Source organism: Apium graveolens, unplaced genomic scaffold (assembly GCF_009905375.1).
Source record: "Apium graveolens cultivar Ventura unplaced genomic scaffold, ASM990537v1 ctg8777, whole genome shotgun sequence".
NCBI lineage: Eukaryota > Viridiplantae > Streptophyta > Magnoliopsida > Apiales > Apiaceae > Apium > Apium graveolens.
In genome coordinates, this window is record NW_027421462.1 from 31132 (window position 1) to 37883 (window position 6752).

The 6752-nt window shown below is 37.5% G+C and overlaps 1 pseudogene; it reads right to left on the reverse strand.

Annotated features, from left to right (window-relative positions):
- Window positions 1-4425: 4425 nt before the first annotated feature.
- Window positions 4426-5679, reverse strand: LOC141705326 (ribulose bisphosphate carboxylase small subunit, chloroplastic-like; annotated as a pseudogene).
- Window positions 5680-6752: the final 1073 nt, after the last annotated feature.

Genomic DNA, 6752 nt, shown 5'->3' on the forward strand with positions numbered 1-6752 from the left:
GTTGAAGGACAAAGTCTTGATAGTCAACCGGGGAAATGGAATGCATAGACCATTCCTTGGCAAGCGCTGTGTTGCCAACAATCGAATCCTTGCCCTGGATTCCACAAGCAGGTTGGAAGTAAGACCCTGGTTTTTGCTTGGTACGTAAAACTTGGCCGAGGCCTTCTTCGCCTGGTTCCTTTACCTGGAGTAGGAACTCCGGGAAACGATCCCCAAGGCACGGGTCTTTAAACACCTTTCCAGCACGCTTCATCCTGGTCGTTTCCAGGTCTTTAGGCTTTGTAGCCTCCTTAATTTTCTCAGCCACTGCAACAAATAAGATAAGTGAGTTGAGAAGTTAGCAAAGTAGAAGATAAAAGGAACGAAAACAACTAGATAAGGAAGGAAACGTACTCTTCTTAGGGACGGGAGAAAGGCAGCGTTCTACAAGAACGGTCTCCCTGATAAGATCCCAAGAATGGGAAGTCCCATTATCTTGCGTAAGGAGGTTGAAAGCTCTGGTCTCCTCCTCAGACAAAATTATATCGTTTGGGCTCCCATCTACGGCTAGCCCAAAAGACGAGCGAAATAGGGTGCCCCAATCGCCACCCTCCCAAACGACGAACATAAAATCTTTCTTCCACCCCAAGTTGTTGTCAGGGATGGACTTCACGTTCACTATGTGGGGAACGGTTGGGTGCTGGTTTAAAGAAACACACCCCGGATTCTTGTCAGGACTGTTCTTGAACTGGAAAATCTTTCTAAAAACAGCAACAGAGGTAGAGACATTGTGCTTGGTGCATTGCAAAAGATAGCACATAATCAACCTCCAAGAGTTAGGAGGGAGTTGGCAAGGGCTGATGCCCATATCAGCTAGCAAAATAGGGATGAATGGGTGAAAGGGGAGTCTAATACCTGCCCTTAAAGTATCCCTGTAGACGCATATTGCGTCTTTCCTCCACTGACAGGCCCTGTCGGCCGGACTTGCAAGAACTAGCTTGAAAGGATACTTGATTTTGAAATAACCGCTCAACTTGTCCAACTCCTTTGGATCCCGCAAGGCACTGATATGGTCGTGTGCGTCTAGATGCGCATCTGACGGGTTCTCGTCCCCTCGTGTGTTGATCATATATATCAATCAAGGAAGTGTACCTTGACCGAATGGGGAATTCATTGGACTTTCTGGCCACATTCATCTTGGCCAAACGGGTCATTTTCTTATCAGCCATCTGGAAAAAAAGGCACATAAGGAGACAATTCTAAAACGCAAACTATGCAAAAACAAGCACAAGAAGTAAAGGGAGAAGTCTTACCTGAAGTAATGCTCCTAAAAAGGCTTTGGGGATTAAGATACTCCGACCTACTGTTATTGCTCTGAGATTCTTAACAAAAGAAGAAAGAAGGAGAATTTAGAAATGAGAAAGTGAGGAGCAGTAGACTCTACTCACTCCTTTATATAGGTGAAAAACTGAAGTTGAAGGGACAAAAAGCCCAGTAAGTATAAAGGCCCAAAGAAAAAAGCCAATAAATGGAACATTCCAGAATATTCCAAGGAATTCCAAAGAAATTAAATAAAAATTCCCGAGAATTCTAGAGAATTCTAAAGAAGGTGTTTTAATATATTAAGCCCAGATTAATAAGAGGCCCAATGGGAGGCTCAAATCCAATTAGGATTTGGAAAAATAAAAAGCCCAAATCCAATTAGGATTTGGAAAAATAAAAAGCCCAAATCCAATTAAGATTTGGAAAAATAAAAAGCCCAAATCCAATTAAGATTGGGAAAATAGAAGGCCCAAATCCAATTAGGATTTGGGAAAATAGAAGACCCAAATCAAAGCCCTAAAAAAGATAAGGCCCAATCCAAATTGGATAAGAAGGAAGCCCAATAAGACCAGAATTGAGGTCGAGTTCTAAGTCGTGAATTCTGCTCGAATTCTTTTAAACAGACACCCAGAAATTATGGGTATAATGGATCAGGATTGAGGTCGAATTTCAGCTCGTGAATTCTGTTCGAATTCTTTCGAATAGACACCCGAAAATTAAGGGTATAATAGAACTGGATTGAGGTCGAAAGCTAGGATCGAGGTCGAATTCCTGAATCAAGCATAATATTTTTCAAGAATGGGGTCCAGAAACCTAGACTAAAATCCAGGTCGAAGAATCGACTAGGATCCTGGTCGAAACCCAGGTCGTGAATCCTAGCCGAAACCTAACGACCAGGAAGCAAATAAGCGCAGAAGTCTCGACTAAGAGCTAGGTCAAAGGTTTGACTAGGATCCTGGTCGAAACCCAGGTCGTGGATCCTAGTCGAAACCAAACGACCAGGAAGCAAAGAAAGACACTAGTTTTCGACCAAAATCCAGGTCGAAGGTTCGACTAGGATCCGGGCACTACAAGAAAAAAGTCCATAGACATCGCTTTTTGGCCGATGTCTATGCTGTTTCCCAACCGATGTTGATGTCGGTGATGTCTATTCTAGACATCGGTGAATACCCGATGTCTATACTCGATTAGACATCGATTTTAGTTAAAAAACAGATGTCTATGTGTTGATTATTTACATAAAATGCTATAAGTAAAATATTTAATAACTAAATTACACCTAATTAAACATGTTAAACATATCATGAGCTAAGTTTTTTGTCAGAAAAATATCAATTTTAGTGAAATATACTGATGTCTATGTGATGATTTTTTACAAAAAATGCTATAACAAAATTATTTAATAACTAAATTACACCTATTAAAACATATTAAACATATATTGAGCTATGTTTTTTATCACAAAAACATCGATAATTTTGACAGAGGTGATGCAAAATGACATATTAAACATCTCTTTCTTTAATGAAAGGTGATGTCTAATTTAGCGTATAGACATCAGTGTTTTCTAGAATGAAGTGATCTCTATGTATCATTTAGACGTGAACATGTTAGTCTTTAACATCAGTTATTTGTCTGAAACTGATGTACATTGTATGTTTTTGACATCAGTTTTGTTTGGTTAAGAGTGATGTTTATAATGTTACTTGACATCAGTTTAATCTTAAACAAAGTGATTTCTATATTTCATTTAAACTTGAACTTGGATTTCTTTGACATCAGTTTTTTACCTTAAAGTGATGTACATTATCTTTTTTGACATCAGCTTTTCTTAATTAAAAGTGATGTGTAAAAAGTTTATAGACCAAATTATGTAAAGTTTTACATCACTAATTGTATAATTGTTGTCTGAGAACGTCAACCAAAATAGTAAAACATATGATCTGAAATCTAAACTATTACATTCTCCAGAAACCAACTGAAGACATTCAGTCTAATGAAAATTGTAAGATAGTTTTTTCACTATCCCGTTTTGAACACTCTTCAAAATCTGAGACATAAATCCTCTCTACACAAGACAACAAGGGTCCATATAAATTCCCATTATTTAGATATCTCAACAACTGCAGAGGACAAGATGAGCAAGCCGCTTTATCCCAAGCAAGCAAATACGATCCTCCACTTACTGGATATATGCCATGTGCACGATCAAATCGACCACATGGGTGCTGCATTAACCACCCAAAAAGACATATGTAAAAGAATTTAACAGTCAACTTAGACGTATTTCAAGTTGTGCATACTGGGTCTACTTGTTTGTTACTAAGTTTTGATTACTTATGAGTTTCTATTTACTTGTGTCGGAGTGCATTTTCAGAAGCATTAGAGGAAGAAGTGAGAGAAATCATCAATAACATATCCTAAAACAACTCAAGAAACTTTGCTGCACTTCCAAACCAAGTCAAACAACAACATTCAGACATAAAAAATTAATATTATTCCAACGTTCAGACAATTATTTACCTAGGTAGTATGCGTTTCTTAGCAAGTGCAGGCTCCCATTATTGTTTTCATCAACAAGAATATCTATTATACTATTTGAGTTTCAGGACCAGCAGGTGAACTACAAGGTCAAATATGATTACTAACTGCAGACTATGAATTCCTGGGTTGAAATAACATAGATTATTAAAAAGAGCACAACATAATCGCCTCTCAAGTTAAAAGGTGAGGTGGAACTTGTCATCAAAATTGATGACCTAGTCAACCACCTGTTTATAACTGGAGTAGATTTAGAACAATGATTTCTGGCATTCTAAAGACCAAAAGCTCCCTTGAAAATATATGGCAAGTACGAAAATGCAAACTTATATAAAACCAGTTTTAAATAAGGACGTTTGTGACAAGAAATGCACAGATGCACCCATGATATATTTGTTGAGTATGACAACATAACTGATACAAGCAACTATGTACAGCCAATTCCTTTTAGCAATAATAACTACTGTAAGCAGTTTAGAATAAGGAAATTTTGAATTACCCCTATGGAATCACTCATTGATTTCATTGAACATGCAGAAGCAGAACAGGGTCGCACTGCAACTTTTTCAAGGAGCAGAGAATCTAGGAGGTGGTTGTGGGCTTTTGGATGATGAACGACATACATTGAGCTTGCTTAATGTTATCAAAAGCCAGGCACCGGATGTAAGCACTAGGATATGCCTTCTTGCATTCCGTGATTTCATGGAGGACTTGAGATGCGTCCGTGCAACCAAACATGGGAAGCTTCCACATTGTTCAGTACCTCCTATCGTAGTAGTTAGGAATTCTGCTGTTCTCGCGATAAATATACCCCAGCTGTAGACAAAAATGTTCAGAACAAGAGATCAGTATTTCAACCCCTGCTTAACAAAAAACTTCAGACCACAGAGTATTGCTTCAAGCCATTGATTTATATAATGATTTTGTGCATGCAAGAGAGAAAAGAAACAGAAAGTTCATCTCCAGAGATGGCAATTTCAAGATTGAACAAAATTATTTATCAGTGCCACAATTTGGATTGCATTTATAGAAAATTTGATAACATCGGACACACAATGAATATTTTCTATATAAAAATATGCAGTTTCTAACATTGGAGTCAAGTTCTATCACTATCAACTATCAAGAAACAAGACACCTGCTAAACTGAAAGTTTACAACATAATTTAAATTATGATAAAGAGTGGATGCAAATAGCAAATTTTTTTAAGAATTAGTGGTTGTATTCCAGATGTTATCTTTGCCAAACAAAGGGAGCTCACAATACAATTCAATTACCAGAAGTCACACTTTCTGCAATAACTAGTTGTCATATCTCTTTAACACTTAAAATTGATGCAATTGTAGATAAAAGCAATTAAGAACTATCTAGCTGAACAAAAACTGTAGAACATTTCCAGTAGGATATGTATTAATCATACTAATAAAGAAATTATGAAGTATCTATTTTACTGCATCAAATTCAAGGCATGGAATCCATCCTTTTTTCATCATGTAATCAATTTCCCTAGCGATTGAATCATCGGTGAGAGGTGGAAGGTAGGAGAGAGTCTCAAACTTCTTGTTATCAATCAGATTCCAAGTCTGTTTACACACAAACGAGAGCCAACTATAAGCAGTACAAAAGGTGGTAATATAAACAGCTTAAAAAAAAATTAAAAATAAAAATACAAGTTCCGATCAAAGTACCTTCATACAGTGAGTTTTAGATCCATTCGAAACAGTCTTCCTGTTCCACGCAACTGAATCCTTCATCTGAAACAGCTTTGGCGGGATAGGTTTCAAGCCAACATAGGTGGATCCAGCCACCAGAGCCGAAAAGCTTGCAGCAGACATAATTGATTTATTACCAAACTGATCTAGAGCACAACTGGAAACACAAAACTAGAGACTAGCACAAGAAGTGATTCTATTGATTTTATTTACGCGATATGTATTGTGCATTTTCACCCAAAATAACAGGATACTGCTCCAACCTAACTTGGGTTACCCAAGTACCATAAAAACCAAAGCGGTCCCACCACCTGAAATAGCCAGTAACCCCACAGCAAGAAGAGCTTATTTCCATCCAAATTGATATTGTGCCAAGGTCCCTGCATTAGAAACAGTGCTAATAGGAGTATTTGCTGCGGGTTCCAAAGCCTGATCTTTTGCAAAATTGATGACTTCGGATTCCTGTCTACATTAATATACATAATGGCTAAAACTCAATTACCAAGACTATTACCCATCCCCTAAGAATTTTGCCAACATTACTAAAAAGGAAGCCTGGATTTGAATTAAATAAGTTACATCCTGCTGGTTGACCAGTTGAAACTGGTGGGGTTTGATCCTGCCATCGAAAAGAAGATGTTTTCATGATTAAGAATAATAAAATTACTTATCTGAACACAGGACTTCATCTATATCCTCCTTTGTAAGGCCCTTCTTCTCAAAGAGGAACGTCTGTACAGGACAGGAAATCCCTTAATTTTTAGATGTAAAAGAAATTTGACAGCATTCTCCAGTTGATCTTCCCGAATTGGTTCTGAGTTCACAAACACAGATAAAACCTTGGTATCTTGATGGACCTTGTAAACTCCAAGACTGTTATTAACAGAGTAGCAATGCTTAGCACAATTTAACATAACTTAAATTACAAAAACAATAGCAGTATAATGGACCATGGGGGTGAAAGGACCATTCTTGAGGATCTGAATGTATAATGGATTGGCCATGCTGATGAACAACATCATTTTCTTTTTCCATAGTGTGTAGTTAGATATGTGAAAGGTAGGAATTTTGATACTGCTAAACTTCTGTGTATTCATTCTTCCAAGTTCTTTAATCTGTTTGCTTTCAGATTTTGCTTTGATACCACTTGTTAGGTAATGAATAAAACACAGCCGGGGGGGGGGGGTGAATGTGTT